The 18,258-nt window shown below is 56.4% G+C and overlaps 1 long non-coding RNA gene across 1 annotated transcript; it reads left to right on the top strand.

Moving 5' to 3' along the window:
* The first annotated feature begins 3,821 nt into the window (after positions 1–3,821).
* LOC135966502 (uncharacterized) lies at positions 3,822–9,858 on the top strand. Its single transcript, XR_010579827.1, has 3 exons — positions 3,822–6,063; positions 7,090–7,177; positions 7,392–9,858. It is a non-coding gene; the product is annotated as an uncharacterized lncRNA (long non-coding RNA).
* Positions 9,859–18,258: the final 8,400 nt, after the last annotated feature.

Raw genomic sequence — 18,258 nt, 5'->3', positions numbered from 1 at the left:
CCTGGCACTGCCTCCTGGTGCCCATCTCTGTCCCCTGCCACCCCGTGCCGCCTCCTAGTGTGCAGTGCAGCCTGGTCCGCGGACGCCGTCCGCTAACCACTCCCGGGGACACAGCTGCTCTCCACGCGCTTCCGTGACTGTCCCGCAGGGGTCTGCCACTTCATGTTGCACAAGTAGGTGTGTGAGTGTGTGAATGTGATTGTGTGTGTGTATGAGTGTGGGCGTGAGGTATAGGTGTGAGTGTGGACACCTGCATACGAGAGAGGGCCCGTGCACGGGGCAAATTGGAGTGTGAGGCATGAGCATGAGCGGGTGAGTCTATGATGGAGTGCATGCGTGTGTGCCCGTGTGTGTGAGTGAGCACTGTGTCAAATCTCCTCAGAGTGTGGGGTGGTTTACAAGCCAAGCACCTTGGCTCCAAACCTCAGGGGGCAGGACCCCTGCCTTTCCACTGTGATTCCCTCCGTTCCTCTCCAAAATACTCTCCCCACAACGAAGGGGCCTCAGCCTTTCCCTGTCTCTGGGGTCAGGCTTGGGCCTGGGCTCCCAGTACTTCTGTCTGGACCACTGGTTCCTGGGGCCTGGAGTCACTGTGTCAGAAGCTCGACTGCCCTGTGGAGAGACCTGAGATCACCAGGTGGGGATGGGGGCCCACCATCCCCACCCATGTGCCGGGTATGAGAGTGGGCATGTTCTGAACCTCCAGGCCAGCTGTGCTGTAGGCTGAGCCCCACAGAACGACCTCCATTGCCCAATGTCACATCACACCGAGCAGAAGAATCTCCCAGCTGAGTCCTGCTCCAACTCTGACCCCCGGACAGTGAGATATGATCATACGGTGTGTTTTAAGCCACTGCATCTTGGGACGGTTTGTAAAATAGCAGCAGATAAGCAGAATAATCAATTCCTTTAATATTTCCCAAATGGTAATGTGTCATGTTTGGTAAAGGGTTTCTTTCAGGCTGCTTCAAATTAGAAAGAACCAAGTCAGCAAACTGTGACAATAAAAAAAAAAAAAAAAAAAAAAAAAAAAAGCAGCAGCCTGAATCCCAGTGAGACACAGGCTAGCTCATTCATTTAGATTCAATTCTAATGATGATGACTTATTTTTCCCGTTAGCAGCATCACTGGTAACTAAAGTTAGCCTTGGCTCAAATATCAATGTATTATTTTAGAGCCCAAAGCAGGCAGGGAGTGAGCTGATGACTGACAGCAGGGCTGCAGGGCCTGTGGGCTCCGGGCCTCTCTCTCCTCCACTGCTGCCTCCCAGGGAGCCGTGTGGAGCTGGTGGCCAGTAGCCCTGAGGATGAGCAGGAGCCCACAGCAGGCTTTCTACCTTCTTGGCCACGCCTTCCTTGATATGGTGAGGCACACGTGTCAGCCAGCCGTTGGTGGTGTGGGCTGACTTGTGCTTGTCCCCCGAAACTCCTATACTAAAGTCCTCACCCCCACGAACTCAGAAAGTGACCTTATTTGGACCCAGGGTCCTTACAGAGGTAGTCAAGTTAAAATGAGCCCTAATCCAGCCGCTGGAGGCTTTACAAGAGGAGATGAGGACACACACAGGGAGGTGACGCGAAGTCACAGGACATCTGCAAGACACAAGGAGAGGCTGGGGACAGAGCCTTCCCTCACGCCCCTCAGAGGGCACCTTGATTTTGGACTCCCGGCCTCTAGAGCTGTGAGACAACAAAGCTGGGGTGTTTAAGCCACCTGGTGGGTGGCGCTTTGTTCTGGCAGCCTGAGCTGACCAGGACACTTGGCGTGTTCATGCTGACCACAGCTGCACGTGTAGGGGCAGCCGTGAGCTTGCCTGGCTGCACGCCTGGGTGCTTCTGCCTGGTCGCCCCCCAGAATGGCTCTCCCCATGTTGCGGCGAGGTAGGCTGTGCACACTTGTCCCAGGCTGGACCCTGCACCTTCCCCAAGAGGGTGGTTTGGGGCCACCTCCACTCTGTCCAGTGACAGATTTCACTTCCTTTGTGAAATTTCTGTGCTTTGTGGCTTCCTTCCTATGAGGTTGGGGTCCCATCATGGGGACAGCCAAGAATGACACTCCAGCTGGGTCCTTGGTTGCCCCACTTCTGAGTCTCACCGGTGAGAAACCCCCAAGCTGGAGTAGCCCCATGAATTCAAATTCGAAGCCACTAGTAACCGTTAGCGGCTCTCGGCAAGTTTTGTTCCAAGTCACAGTGGTCCTGCCCTGGCTCAAGGGAGCAAACCCAGAGGCGCCGTGCAGAGGGGACTCCTGGCCGGCCTCGGGACAGTGCAGCGCGGCGAGCAGAGTCTTCAGGGAGGCAGGCCATGGGAGGATGGCCCTGGTGAGCAAGGAGCGGGCCCCACCCAGACGGCCATGGGCACAGAATCCCTGGGGAACTGCGGAAGTCCTGGTGGAGGAAGAGGGCAGCTGAGGTCAGAAGGGGAGAGGGGAGGCTGGGCAGCACCCTGCCACATCCCTGGGACCCGATGGCGATGGTCACACAGCAGCTCCAGGAAGCAGATTCTGAGAGGGTGTACTGGGCAGGACGACTTTTAGGGAATCATTTTGGCGTCAAGCAGGGGTGAGAAGGGGTAAGTTGGGATGCCAAGCAGACCAATTTTAGCCTTGGCTGATGGCCAGGGAGCAGTGGGCAGAGTGGCCCACAGAGGCTTCCCCTGGTGGGTGAAGAAGGCCCTTGGGTGTGGGCTACCTGAGGAGGTGGCCTTGGCTGGCAGCTCTGCAGCTGAGCAGACCCCATGGTGGCCGGCAGCCCTCTCAGCAGCCTGCTGACCACTGGGACTTTACTGCTCTTCAGGACCCCTCAGATGTGCCCCCCCACCAGCCTTCCATGCCCGGTACTCAGGGGCCCCAGGGGAGCCCATCAGATGCTGGCACGTGGGCCCTACCAGTTCTCATCCGGCACCTGCTTCCTTTGCCTTTCCCGTCCCCCTGGGCTCTGGCCAGTTCCAGAGATGCCCACACGGCCACGGCCTCATGAGCTTGTTCAGCTGTGTGAAGCCAGCGCACAGTCTTGGGGCCTGTTGTGCCCTGTGGCCTGCCTGGCCCTGCCCTGCCCGTCTGGCCCTGCCCTGCCTGCCTACCCTGGAGCACAGCCCATCTGGCTGGGCAGCCCCTTGGCGGGCAGCGGTGCATGTCCTCAGCCCTTGGTGCTGGCCCTCGGGCCCCACGGCCTCAGCCTGGCACACCTGTCATGATTGTGTCGCTCATCCGAGTGTGGCCACTGCCCAGGCTGCTGCGCCCGTCGTGACTGCGTCGCTCATCCAAGTGTGGCCACTGCCCAGGCTGCTGCGCCCGTCGTGACTGCGTCGCTCATCCAAGTGTGGCCACTGCCCAGGCTGCTGTGCCTGTCATGACTGTGTCACTCATCTGAGCATGGCACTGCCCAGGCTGCTGGGCCTGTCGTGACTGCGTCGCTCATCCGAGCGTGGCCACTGCCTAGGCTGCTGCGCCTGTTGTGACTGTGTCGCTCATCTGAGCGTGGCCACTGCCTAGGCTGCTGCGCCTGTTGTGAATGTGTCGCTCATCTGAGCGTGGCCACTGCCTAGGCGGCTGCTGCTGGGGCTGCTCCTGCCTGGACCAGGCAGGTTCCAGGAAGCGGAGCATGGGGAGCTGGGAACAGAGGCTGTGGCGCCAAAGGCAGAGGTGGCAGGAGTGGGAGCAGCTTCAGAGGCGCAGAGACGGGGAGAGGCCACCGAGGAGCACCACCTCCCAGGGCTGGACCACGGGCCGGGCCACGCGTTGACCTGTCTCCAAGGAAAAGGAAAGGCAAAGGAAGCAGGTGCCGGATGAGAACTGGTAGGGCCCACGTGCCAGCGAGCTCCTGTCTCGCTGCCCCTGCGCCCTGGGGTGTGGTTCAGGAAAGGCCACCTGCGCTTCCCAGCATGGGCAGGGCCAGCCAGGCCTGCAGTGGTGGCAGCTCCATCCCAGTCAGAGGCCTGGTGAGTCCCAGGGGATGCCACTGCCCTCTTGGTCAGTTTAGCCATCACAGGGCGGCACCGGGGGCCCCTCCAGCCAGGCCCTCAGCCCCTTTCATTATCTTCCCAGTGCCCTTCCTGCTGTCTGTGGTCTTTGCTGTTTTTCTGTCTCTTGAATTTCCCTGACATTCCCTGCTCCTCTGTGCTCGGGGTTCACAGTCTGGAGGGGCCTTCTGTGGCTGGGCGCTGCTGGTGGGCACTGGTGAGGGGTGTGTGGACACAGCCTGGCTGAGGCCTAGGCAGGGAGCTGCTAGATTTGGCCTTGAGCCCTCTCTTGAGTATTCCCCTTCCCGCTCCCCAATCCTTATCTCGGTTTTCCCCAACCCAGTAACCAACTCAGGAGCAGTCCATTTCATGGACAAAGTGACCATCTCACACAGAGGGCGAGAGCCGCCAACCTCCCAGGAGCACAGAGCGGGAGCTGAGGCTGAGGCTGGGGGTGGGGAAAGCACCTCCTGAGGGCAGTTTGCTCTAAGGAGCAAGAAGGAACTGGAGGGGGGATTCCTGGGTCTCGTCCGTCCGGAAAAGGCAGAAAAGGCAGCAGGCCAAGGTGAGGAGGGGCTTTGAGGGGAAGGCCCCCGTGAGAATCTGCCCTGGGGTGCCCTTGAACCTGCAAATCATGGTTCCTCCCCAGAGAGGCCCTGAGGCTTTATGTATGTGGCCCCAAATTGGCCACTACTTAAGGTCCATTTTAGGGGAATGGTTGTCTTAAGTTATGGAGTGACTGGAATGAACGCCCCTCAGCCATTCAAAGGTTCACTAAACATATGAATCCACATAATAAAATGCTCATCCTAGAAGCTTAAGTACAAAGATCAGGCTACAAAATGGGGCCCTTCTTGCAGTTTTGCTTTGTAAACACACAGAAGTTATGCAGAGAAACAAGTCTGGAGGAAGCACTAGACCAATGTGGGAACAGTGAGTTTACGAGTTATTTACATTTTTCCTTTCCTTCCAGTGAGTTTGTGCATTGCTTACTTTTCTCTTTTCTTTTGGTTCTGGGGAACCAGTGTGTGATGTGGGCAGCTGATTAGAATGAAGGCGAGGCAGCCAGGGAAAGGTTTACTGAACCTATGAATTAATACAAAAAACAGGCTACAAAAGCATGCCCTGTCCTTGGAATTTTGCTTTGTAAAAAGCAGAAGTTATCCTAGTGGGGTAGGTGGGCCCTGGGGGTGCAGAGGAAGAGGCTCAGGAGTTAGACCTGGGGGCAAACCCAAGTCAGGAGGAGGATTCTTTTCAGAGGACTTTCTCCGTTTCTGGTGTGTTGTCGGGCAGGGGCTCCCCACACCCCTGCTCTGGTTCCCTTAGAGAAGCAGTGCAGGAAAAAGTGCAGTAGCTTCCGGCCAGACCGGGGCCCTCCCCTGTCTCTGGAGGTGGCCTGGCTGGGTCTAGGACCTACTGGGCGATTTGCCAGCCAGGGCGAGTCAAGGTTCTTGTGGCCCCTGTGTCCTCTCATGTGTAGTCGGAGTAGTAACCTGCTGACTTAGCTGGCACCCTCCTGTTACCGGAAAGGGGTCCCAATCCAGACCCCAACAGAAGGTTCTTGACTCTTGCCCAAGAAGGAATTTGGGGTGAAGTGAAAGCGAGTTTATTAAGTAAGCAAAGGAATAAGGAACGGCTACTTCATAGGCAGGGCAGCCCTGAGGGCTGCTGCTTGTCCATTTTTATAGTTATTTCTTGATGATAGGCTAAACAAGGGGTGGATTATTCACGCCTCACCTTTTTAAACCGTACAGGGTAACCTCCTGGCAGTGCCATGGCATCTGTAGACTGTCATGGCGCTGGTGGGAGTGCAGCAGTGAGGATGACCAGAGTCGCTCTCGTCACCATCTTGATTTTGGTGGCTTTTGGCCGGCTTCTTTACTGCCAGCTGTTTTATCAGCAAGGTCTTTACGACCTGGATTTTGTGCTGACCTCCTATCTCATCCTGTGACTTAGAACGCCTGAGAATGACTTGAAATGCAGCCCAGTAGATCTCGACCTCATTTTACCCAGCCCTCCGGTTCACACGCCTCTGACACTCCTGCCGGGGGCGCGACGTCTTGCTGCCTGGCGTGCGGCAGCTCCGCGTGGGGCTTCATCCCAGGTCTGGTGCTGGAGAGTTCAAGGAAATACAGGACGGCAGAGGGGGAGTGGGTGCAGGGTGGGCTCCCAATGCCTCATCCAGTGGCCATCTGGGGACAGGGTTGGATGCCGCTGGTGCCTGACTCTGATTCATGAGATGAGCGAGGAATGACTGAACACTCTCTGGGAGCCTTGGGCAGACATTTGCTTTTGGCTGAGGCTGGCACCCCAGGGTGGCCACCCTAACTCCCCAGCGTCTACCCTCCTGTGCCTGTGCAGCCCCCGTGCTTCTGCAGTTAGGACCTCTCTAGGCTGTTCCTGGGGCGCTGGGGGGGTTCTCCTCCTGGCAGGCCCTGGTGTGAGCATGAAGCTGCACGACCATCAGTGACTCGCCAGTTCTCTTCCTTGCCTCCCCTCCTCTGACCCTTCCCTCACCACACGACTGCGTTTTTGGGATGCCCAAAGCTCCCTAGGACAGACCGTTTCCTGCTCTGTCTTCCCACGAAGCTGCCCCGTGCACGGTGCTCACGTGAGGACACTCGGATGCAGGGATCACTCTGTGTCCTCAGATGAGCGCTGGATTTGTGCAGCGGGGACCGGCCCCTCTGCCTGGCAGTGGCACCATCTGCTGCCAGTCCCTCAGGCCTGCAGAGCTCCCGCAGAGAGCCCGTCTGGCTTGGGCCTCCTCCTCTTCTCTGCCAGCGCTCAGAGGGAGGTGGCGCAAGGGCCAGGTGGCACCCACCTGCTTCCCTCCTCTCTCACCACCAGGCAGCCCCCCACCAAGCCCCCGCTGTGGGAAGCTTGAGGGTGGCTGATTTGGCCGGGGGCGGGTGGTGGTCACCGGGCTGTTTGCTGCTGATATTCCCAGGTCTCCGCTTTTGGGGATGTGGAAGGAGACCCATCCTGGTTTCCCAGTGGTTGGATGGAGCAAAGTAAATGGTTCTGGCTTCGATGGTAGCAGAAGTGATGAGTTGAGAGTGGCCTCTAGGCTGGGCACTTAATTTCTAATGTGAGTCTTCTCAAAATTCTTTCTGCCTCTTCTACTAAGCACCCAAATTCCAGAGGAAAGACCCTGAACTCTAGCCTTGGCGTGAGGGAACATGTAGGGGAGCCCTGCCCTTCCCGTGGGATTCAGTGTGAGTAATACTGCATCTCTGATTGCTTTTCTACTTTTATTTTTTACAAAAGCCTACAGCACCCTGTATGCCCGGGTGGTCTCCCATCCAAGTGCTAATCAGGCATGACCCTGTTTAGCTTCCGAGATCACACGAGATCGGGCATGTTCAGGATGGTATGGCGTAGACTGTATCTCTGATTGAGTCACTGCAATGAGGTTGCTGACTGTTTCAGGGCAGGAAAGCTGATCCCGACTGACACAGGCCCTGTGGAAACTGCCTCTTGTTCAGAAAGAAGGAGCTGCTCCTGGCTAGAGGAGCCCTGGTGATTCATGTGGTGCAACCCTTTACAGAAGGGGAAACTGAGGCCCAGAGCGGGAAGGATGGAGTCTCAGGTCACAGAGCCAGTTGGCTGGTGCCACAGCTGGGAGGCAGATTGCTCGCCTTGCTGGTATCTTCCTTGTTGAGTCACAATTTCTTCCAGAGACTGGATTTGTGGAAATGCTTCTAAAGCAGAACAGAAAAACAAATGGTCCGACTTTGGGGTGAGGGAGAGTTAATAAAGAGAATTTTTATTGAACACTCATTTTCAATCTTAGCCTGAGGCCAAGAAGACCATCCTGCTGCTATCATTGAGGCTGCAGGCTTCCCGGCAGGGGCGTAGCTGGGCTGCCCCCGGACGCCTTTGAACAAAGTTTGCAGCCTTCTCTGAAGAGCACACTGAGGTCCCTGGGAGACCAGCCAGGGGAAGAAACGGGCTGGTGCTGGCTAGGCCCTTTCTGGACGGGCTCACATTGCCGCGTGTAGGTTGTATTACCCTTGTCTTGTTCTTTTTTCTTTTCTTTGTTTTTTTTTTTTTTTTTTGAGACAGAGTCTCATTCTGAGCCCAGGCTGGAGTGCAGTGGTGTGATCTCGGCTCACTGCAACCTCCACCTCCTGGGTTCAAGCAATTCTCCTTCCTCAGTCTCCCGAGTAGCTGGGATTACAGGCATGTGCCACCACACCCGGCTAATTTTTGTGTTTTTAGTAGAGATGAGGTTTCACCATGTTGGCCAGGCTGGTCTCGAACTCCTGACCTCAAGTGATCCACCCTCCTCGGCCTCCCAAAGTGCTCAGGGATTACCGTCGTGAGCTACCGCGCCTGGCCAGCCTTGTCTTGTTCTAAAGGCGAGTGCGTGGAGGTTTGCAAACATTGACCTGTCCAGGATCACACAGCTGGTAGGTGATAGAGCTGAGTTTGAACGTGGGTGGTGTGGCCCTAGGACTGGTTCCTGGAGCAGTCAGCTGCAGCCCGGCTCAGCATCCAGATTTTGCCACCTTTGAGCTGTGTGTCTGTGGGTATTGCTTCGCCTCTGAGGTTGTTTCCTTGCCCCTCAGGTGGATTCTAGGGCAGATCCTAAGCCTGCCATCTTGGTGTTCCCATGAGTTTTGCAGACAACGTGTGTGAATGCTGGTTGGGGTCAATGCAAGGCAGGCAAGGCTCATGCACGTAGAGTCCTGGGAGTTCCTCCAGCACAGACCCTCCTGGGAGATCCGCTTCTTCCACCCTCGGACCTGCACCCAGCAGCTTCCCCGGAAGAGAAGCCCAATTTCCCTGAGGCTTTGGCGGCCGTTCCCAGAAAGGGCTGGCCCCTTCTGGGAAGGAAGGAGGAGAGAGGGTGGCGGCAGGGAGCAGCTGGTGGCTGAGCAGAGAGGTCAAGGGAGGGGAGCGGACGCTGCTGGGAAGCGCATATTGATTTCCTCCTTTTAAAAATGGACTCAAGTGGAATCATTCATAATGTGCCCTCCCGCCGCTGACAATACCCATTCCCATCACTGTCAGGGAAATGGATTTGCAGCACTCTCGGAAAAAGCCAACACGTTGCCGGAGACGAGCAGAGGCGGCTTGGTTCCATCCCCAGACGCTTTCTGGTGGCTTTCTGGAGACAGAGGGCGGCAGGATGAGCTGTCTGCGGCCGTTCCCCGGACAACATCTGCAGTGAGCCTTGCAGCCTTGACAAGCAGCCACCCCATCGTGGGCCGGGTGATGAGAGGGGAAGCCCAGAGGGACCTGACAGAGCCCTTGGGTCAGGGAGGCCGCCTGGGGAAGCCAGTGCCTGAGATGAGTCTCAGGAGTGGCCATGTAGAACCTTCTAGGTGGAGGGACACCCTGCCCGGCCCCTGGCCAAGAGGCTCCCTGCAGGAAACCAGTGGGAGCCCAGTGTGGCTGGGACTCTCAGGGTGAAGGCAGGAGATGGGGAGGCTGGAGAGAGGGATAGGAGCACTCGGGGTCCCGGCGTCTTTCCCTGCTACCACCCTTCAGGGGCCGTCAGTCCAGGTGTGGGGAGGCACCTTTGGGTGGGGTATGGCCCGTGCTGCTCACCCACAGTGCCCACCCTAGGCCTGGAGCTGGCAAAGGGACACTGACCAGAGGCCACTGTTCTGCTTCCCTTGGGCTTGGCTGAGGCTGCCTGGCAGCAGTGGACACATTGCGAGCCATGGCCCCTGTGAGTGGTGCTGCCTGCTCTGAAGAGAGCCCGGGCCAGTCCCCTGCCCAGGCAGACCATCTCCCCTGTCAGCAGGGCTCAGGAGGCCACCGCACCCAGGTGCATCTCAGTGTTCATTCATCCACTCATTCATTCCTCGGGAGGATCATCAACACCTGGGCCTGGGCAAGGCAATGGGGAGCGAACCCCACAGCGTTACAGTGGGGGCAGGTGGGGGGCAGGACTCACAGCATTATGGTGGGGGAAGGAAGGGAGCGGGACTCACAGCATTATGGCGGGGGCAGGTGGGGGGTGGAACCTACTGCGTTTTGGTGGGGGCAGGTCAGGGGGCGGGACCCACAGCATTATGGTGGGGGCAGGTGGGGGGCGGGACCCACAGCATTATGGTGGGGGCAGGTGGGGGGCAGGACCCACAGCGTTATGATGGGGCAGGTGGGGTGCGGGACCCACAGCGTTATGGTGGGGGCAGGTGGGGGGCGGGACCCACAACGTTATGGTGGGGGCAGGTGGGGGGCGGGACCCACAGCGTTATGGTGGGGGCAGGTGGGGTGCGGGACCCACAGCGTTATGGTGGGGGCAGGTGGGGGGCGGGACCCACAACGTTATGGTGGGGGCAGGTGGGGGGCGGGACCCACAGCGTTATGGTGGGGGCAGGTGCGGGGGAGGGACCCACAGCGTTATGGTGGGGGCAGGTGGGGGTGTGGGACCCACAGCGTTATGGTAGGGGCAGGTGGGGGGCGGGACCCACAGCGTTATGGTGGGGGCAGGTGGGGGGCGGGACCCACAGCGTTATGGTGGGGGCAGGTGGGGGGCGGGACCCACAGCGTTATGGTGGGGGCAGGTGGGGGGCGGGACCCATAGCGTTATGGTGGGGGCAGGTGGGGGGCGGGACTCACAGCGTTATGGTGGGGGCAGGTGGGGGGCGGGACCCACAGCGTTATGGTGGGGGCAGGTGGGGGGCGGGACCTACTCCGTTTTGGTGGGGGCAGGTGGATACACACAGGCTTTGAAGCCAGGTGGACTGGGATCAAATCACACACTGTAGGTGACCTTTAGAAAGCCACTGAAGATCTCTGGGCCTCAGATTCCTCAACAGCAAAACAGGGCTAACCCTCGTGGGATGACTGTGGGGCTCCAGGGACATGGTGGCTATGAAGGACCTGGCAGGTACTAGGTCCCCACCAGGGCCCCAGGAGCTCAGCCCAGGTGCTCTTCGTTTACCTGGACACTTCAGGCAGGCTGTGCCACAGGGCCTTGGCACACGCTACCGCCTCCCTGTCATTCCAGCACTGCCCCCTGCCCTGCTGCATCCTCTTGCCACAGTGCTCAGTGATGTCCCATGGAGATGGCTGTCTTTTCTTTCCCTCACTAGAATGTGAACCTCTCTAGGGCTGGGGTTTTGATTTGTTTTGTTCTCCCAGTCTCCTCCATGCCCAGAACAGTGCCTAGTCCTTGGCAAGGGTGAGGGGTGCTGCTGAGTGGCTAGAGTGCCTGAGAGCAAGGCCTTGGCCATTTCTGCTCACTAACCCTGAGCCATGGGAGACGGGTCTGGGCTGGGGGCCTTAGTGGAAGGGGGCTGTCAGTCCTTCTGAACCTCTCCAAGGCGGGAAGAGAGAGAGCTGGTTCGACCCCTGCAGGGAGTTCGGGTGGCAGGGTCAGGCCCCGGGTGAATGAGGCTCCATCCCTGCCTATGAGAAGCTCCTGGTCTGGAGGGGCCCAGCCATGAGAAGAGTTGGCAGCCGCCCAGGATGATGTCAGAACCAGACCCAGGCAGCGACTTCTCGGGTCAGGGTGCCCCTTGTCAACCTCAGAGCTTGGCGGTAGCCCAGGGGCCCGATGGGGAGGCACCCCCAACCTTCCCTGGCCACATGGGTGAGTATTCATGGGCCTGGCTGTGTAGGTCAGTGAGACCCAGGCTCCTTAGGAGCTGTGTGCTGGCATGCTGTCTTGGTCCTCAAGAGCTGCTCCCACCTGGTCATCACAGGCACACGCAGATGGCAGAGGACGTGTAAAACCCCGAGGGGCTGGAGATGTTGCCTGGGCTGAGCAGCTGAGGGATGCAGCAAGCGACTGAGTCAGGGTGTCCACGCCAGCACACACAAGCACGGGCCTGGGGTTTGCCGAAGGACGGAGTCCTCTGTCAGCGATGGACACGAATCTTCCTGGGATAGGGGCCCGAGCTGGATCTGAGTCCTGTCCGGCTGGTGCCCTCTGACTGTGCGTGGTGACTGGCTCACTGAGCCTCAGTTTCTTCACCTGTAAAGCAGGCGTGGTAACAGCACCGCCTCGGGGGCTGTCTTGGGGTAGAGTGCACACTGAGCACTGCTTGTTCTCGCAGTTACCATGGGGATTCGAATTCCCTCCATGGCATGAACCTCAGGTGCTGGAGGGGCCTTTCCCGAGATCTTTTTGGACGGTGGAGCCTCTGCCAGGAGACTGTAACCAAGAAAGGAGGGCGGTGGGCCCAAGGCACAGTCAGCCCTTTCCAGTTGCATGTGTGGAGGTGCAGTGGATGGTGGCCTTGCTGGGGAGAGAAGCCTCTGGGAGTGGGCCTGGGCCCCCGTGCTCCTAGCCTGACCCTCCTGGTCTGAACTGAGCCATCCCAGGGAAGGCTGTCTATAGAGGGCAGACTTAGTGGGACTGTGGCACCGTCTTCCCAGAGCTGGTGGGGAAGTACTGGACCTCCGAAGACGCGCGTGTGTCTGACTCCCAGCCCTGCCCTTCAGGGGCCCAGGCCTCTGGCGTCAGGCTTACTTCAGGCTCCTGGCCAAGGCTGTAGCGGCTCCCAACAGGACAGCGACATCTGTCTCAGGGATCAGAAAGTCGTGGCTGAGGCTCAGTCCATCCTGGACAGGAAGGGAGCAGGCAAACGAGGCTTGGTCTCTGTCCCTAAGGCCTCTGCAGAGGCAGGGCTACTCAGGGTGGACATGGCTGCCCAGAAGGGTGGCCTGGGCTGGGCTAGCCTGGGAGGGTGAGGGCAAGGAACGGGTGAAGAAGACTGGGAGAGGCACCTAGCTTTGATGCCTCTGCGTCACAGGCCTCTTTGATGCCTCTGTGCCAAGAGGCTGCTGTATGCTGTCACTGGACGGTGTGTTGGACGGCCAATGGCAGGCAGACAACTTTCCTGCCTCAGCTCTGAGACTGGACATCTCCTCAGCACAGACAGCCCCACTCCTTCAGGGGTCACCATTGGAGGAGTGGCTGCCTCTTGAGTTATCACAACAATCCCAGGTCACCCCCAGTGTCACCCCGTTTTACAGAAGAGCCAGCTAGGGAGCTGTGGAAGCTGCTCATGAGTGCTGGGTGAGGGCCAGACCCCGGGTCTTTCTGCAGTAAGAGCCCCACCCCCCCGGGCCTGGGGCAGCGGCTGTGTTTTCAGGAAGGTTGCACAGAATTTGGATCTCTGCCCTACTTCTACCCCTGACTGAGGCATCTTCCAGAACCCCCAATCCCTGCTTTATCTAAAGACATGAGTGCTGCAGAGAGCCAGCCACAGGCTCCAGGGAGCCATTTCTAATGGGAAAACATGCCCATTTGCCTAAATGAATCAAATCCATTTCTCTCCCATACATATTTCATGGGCTTCCTCTCTGTGTAATTTAATTATCACTGTTGTTAGTGTTAATGCCCTGGTTGGTGCAGCTCTGCTCCCCAGACCCTCTGAGCCTGATGCTGCAGCAGGGCTCAAGGAGGAGCCGGAAGAATTGAACCATCGCTATGGCAACAGGATGCCATAATATTTCCTGATGATCTATTGCTTTAATCTTGAGGGCTCTGAGTATATTGCCAGCATTAATAAATAAATCTAAATAACACCCTGGTGAGATTGATATTATTCTATCCATTTTACTGATGGATAAACAGCAGCTCACGGGGGTTAAGTGCCTCGCCTGGGGGATGGGTAAGAAGGACAGTGCTGGAGACTTGTGCGAGGGCCACGCCGGTTTCTGGGGGCCCCAGCGTCCCCGCTGGAGGGGCTGGGTCAGGTGGCCCAGAAGCCTTCTGTGAGCCAGTGGCACCATGATGTTGGAAAGTGCTGTGGACATATTTACTATTTGTGACCCTGTGACTGGGTTGGGACCAGCCCAGCTTCTGGTAGTGGCAGCAGGAAGGGCCCTCTGGCCTTAACAGGGCTCCCATTTCCTAAGGCCAGAATGTCACCCTGAGATGTTCTGTGTTTTGGTTTTTTTGTGTTCAGCAATACATTTTCTTGGAAGAAATAGCCTTTGATCCAGTCCCAGCCTCACCTGTTGTGAGAGTAACGAGGATGAGTCTCGAGGCTGGGTTTCAGAAGTGGAGGGCAGGAGAGGCAAGGAGGCAGGTGCCTTCTGTGCCCGGCATTTAGGTGGGTGAGCTCCTGCCCACTTTCCCAGCTGCATGCAGATACGTGTTCTCATTTTTATTTTTCCAGCTAAGGGCTTGAACCTCCCCAACCTTATTTGGGAGGATTTCCAGCCCCTCTCCCTCCAGGTGAGGCCTCCCCGCCCTCTGGCTGTCCTGGTCTTACTCCACTTAAGAACTTAGTCCCCTTTCTTCTGTGGCTGTCTGGCCCCACCACATAGTGTCACCGCTGAGCATGGGTCCTGTGTAGCCTGTTGGTGGCTTGTCCAGCCTGTTCCCCTCACTTCCTGCACACTTTCTCTCACCTGCCCAGTGGCCAGTCCTAGCACAGTCACTTGTGCACTGCTGCTGTGTTTTCTCTTTTCTCCCTACAGGACAGCTCCCCCACTCCATCTGCACTCAGGCCAAAGCAGCTGCCCGGTGGCTTCAGCCTCACCCCACTCAGCCTCCCACAGATCCTCAGTCCGTCAGCCTCCATTACATACCAGCCTTCATTACCCACCAGGCGCCATTACCCACCAGCCTCCATTACCTACCAGCCTCCATGACCTACCAGCCTCCATTACTCTTAGCCTCCATTATTAACCAGTCTCCATTACTCACACACCTCTATTAACCACCAGCCTCCATTACATACCAGCCTCCATTACCCACCAGCCTCCATGACCTACCAGCCTCCATGACCTACCAGCCTCCATTACTCACCAGCCTCCATTACTCACAAACCTCTATGACCCGCCAGCCTCCATTACCCACCAGCCTCCATGACCTACCAGCCTCCATGACCTACCAGCCTCCATTACTCACCAGCCTCCATTACTCACAAACCTCTATGACCCACCAGCCTCCATTACCCATCAGCCTCCATGACCCACCAGCTTCCATTACCCATCAGCCTCAATTACCTACCAGCCTCCATGACCTACCAGCCTCCATTACCCACCAGCCTCCATTACCTACCAGCCTCCATGACTTACCAGCCTCCATTACCCTCAGCCTCCATTACTCACCAGCGTCCATTACTCACAAACCTCTATGACCCATCAGCCTCCATTACATACCAGCCTCCATTACCCATCAGCCTCCATGACCTACCAGCTTCCATTACCCATCAGCCTCTATTATCCAGCAGCCTCCATGACCTACCAGCCTCCATTACCAATCAGCCTCAATTACCTACCAGCCTCCATGACCTACCAGCCTCCATTACCCACCAGTCTCCATTACCCTCCAGCTTCTATTATCCACCAGCCTCTATTACATATGAGCCTTTATTACCCACCAGCCTCCATTACCCACCAGTCTCTTTCTTCCTTAAAGCTGATGGCTCTTGTGGGGGGTCCTTGGTGTCCTTTTCATCCTGTGATCCTTACTTTTCTGTCCAAAGGGTCCTAATAATGTGGGATAAAAAGCCTGCAGCTTGGCCTCTGGGTCCCTTTCTTTATGGCATCGCCTGTGCTCCTGCTCAAGTTTACCTGCCCCTTACCCCGGGGCCAGTTATGTCCACCAAGGAGCCTTGGTAACAGCATCAGACCAAAGTGCCCCTCAGGGCAGTGAGGCCATATAATTTTTGCCTGAGCTCGCCTTAGCTGGTTTCCAGTCTCCTGCACTGCCAGGGTGCTAGCTGATGACTTCTCTAGCTGGCATGGGTAGCTTGGCCTCTCCATTCCTCCCCCACAGTTCTGTGAGCTCCTGGATCTCTCTGGCCATGGCTGGTGCCAAGCACTGTGCCTGTTGAGCAGACATGCTTTGGGGAGTGTCCCCATTCCACACGACCTTTCTGTACACTCCCTTCTCTGACGTGGCTGGCTGGACCAGGTGTGGGCATCTGACCCCAGTGGTCCCCTCAGGTTCTCTCTCCCAGCCATTTGGAATTGGGCATCTGCGGTGTTGTGGCATCGTAAGAAATACATATGTGGTCTTAGTCCCTGGTTCCTGACACAGAGCTCCTAATACCGTTGGCGTTCTCTGAGTGATGGGGGTGAGAGGAGCACCTTCTGTTATCACAGGAAGACCCTTTCAATCCCACCTGAATTTATGCCAGTGAGGTGACTCTTGGAGGAGGGGGCTGGACCAGCTGTGTGATTAGAGGGTTGGAACTTTCAGCCTATCCCCTACCTGCTGGCAGGGAAGAGGGGCCGGGGATCAAGTTCAGTCTCGTGGCCAGTGATTTAATCAATCGCAACTATGTAATGGAGCCTCTGTGAAACCCCAACATGACGGGATTTGGAGAGCTTCTGGGTTCATGAAAGGCCCCCCGTAGCTCCTACTGGCTGTTCCTGAGTTCTATCCTTTGTAATAAATTGGTAGGTAAACCGTATAATAAACAGTAAACCATTTTTTCCTGAGTTCTGTGAGCTGTTCCAGTAAATTATTGAACATGAGGAGGGGGTTGAAGAAACCTTTGATTTATTTCTGGTTGGTCAGAAGCACAGGTGACAACCTGGGGTTTGCAAGTGTCCTCTGAAGTCTGGGGAAGTCGTATGGCCCTGCGCCTGTGGGGTCTGTGCTAACGCTGGGCAATTAATGCCAGAATTGAGTTAAATGATAGGACACCGGTTGGTGTCCACAGAGAATTGGAAAATTGGTTGATGTGGAAAAAACCTCCACACACTTGCTATCAGCATTGTTGTGTGTATAGAGAAAACCTGTTTGTTTTTCTTTTAGCCTCAGACAACCGCAGTCGTACCTGAACCAAGAGAATATGTAGGGCAGGTGGGCTGGAGCTGCCCCCTTTGGCTCCTATGCCTGTAAGAAGAGGAGGATGACGGTATTTAGCAGGAGGAAGGGAAGGAAAGAGAGAGGAAGAGGGAGAGAGATAGAGAGAGAAGGAAAGGGTAGGGTGTGGAGGAGAGAAGAGGGAAGGAGAAGAGGAGGGAAGACAAGAAAGTGGAGGGCAGGAAGAAGTAGGAGAGACTAGGTGGCCCCTGCAAGAGAGAGGAAGGAACCCTGGTGGTTGATGCCTTCTCCCCTCTGTTCTGCTTCCCCAGTCATTAGCTCTGCCTAGTCTCTGGGTAGTCCTTATAATAGTCTGCTTTGATACTGGGCAGGAAAGAGGTAACTCAGGAGGCTTGAGTTGCTCAAATCCTGCACTTTCCAAATAAAGTTCTGTCTTCAGTACTGGCCCTTGCCTTCTCCTGGAAGATTACCTGCAACATCTTAGAATATTCTGCTTCTAAGTGTTTTTGCATGCCTGAAGCTTTGAGTTTTTGCATGCCAGTTTGACCAGGTAAGTTTATCCTGACAATGTGCTGTGTGGTGAACCCCTGCTTTTGCTTGGAGGCAGGCTGGAGTCTGAGTAGTTGAGGTCGGTCATGCAGAAGCTGCATGCTGATGTGACTGTCCTCCAATAAAACCTCTGGACACAAAGGCTTGGATGAGCTTCCCTGTGAGAACACTTCACATCAGTTGTCACACATCGTTGCTGGGAGTATAACAGTATACCCCTGAACCAAGAAAACATGTCACACTCCACTGAGAGGAGACCCCTGGAAGCTCACACCTGGTGTCTCTTGGATGTCATTCATGTGCCTTTTCCTTCTGTTGTTTGAGTCCATATCCTTTCACTGAGATAAACCATAAAGGTGATTATGACACCTTTTCCTGAGTCCTGTGAGCCCTTCGTGATAGAGAATCGTCAAGCCTGAGAGTAATCTTAGAGCCCCTGATACAGTGGCTTAGGCATACTTTTCTCCCTTGCAAATAAAAGAGCCTTGTCTGAGATAGCTTGGCATGAAAGTGATGTACTGGAAGGAGTTCCAGCAGGAAACAGAGGACACACTCAACCTGGGTGCTGGAGCAGGGGTTGATGAGGGGACTGTTGAGGACAGCAGGGTGGGGTGGAGGGACCTGTGGGCATGCTGTGGAACCAGGCAGGGGCTGAACCAGAATCCAGGGGAAGCTCTGGTTGTAGGAACAGCTGCTCACAGAAGCCAGAGCTTCAGTTGTAAGGGAAATGGGTGCACTTCAGTCAGGAGTAGGCCAAGGTGGCCCTCTGGCACAGCATGACTCAGCAGGTTTGGAGTGAAGGTGCACAACTCCACACATTGTGTAACCACGCCATGTGAGATGCATTAAGTGACCACTTACGTGAGCCCATGGTTGACCCGGAGCCGCTATTGTCTGTAAAAGGTACTGCTGGTGCTGGACATATATGGCTCACGCCCGGAGAGAGAATAAAGCCACGTGGAAATTGCCTATGATTCCTTGAGTATGTTTTCCAGCTACCCGCCACCCACCCACCAACTCCCCTCAGACCTCAGTTTGGGATTAGAA

The sequence above is a fragment of the Macaca fascicularis genome, chromosome 12 (assembly GCF_037993035.2).
Source record: "Macaca fascicularis isolate 582-1 chromosome 12, T2T-MFA8v1.1".
Classification (NCBI taxonomy): domain Eukaryota; kingdom Metazoa; phylum Chordata; class Mammalia; order Primates; family Cercopithecidae; genus Macaca; species Macaca fascicularis.
This window is presented reverse-complemented; position numbering and strand designations above follow the sequence as displayed.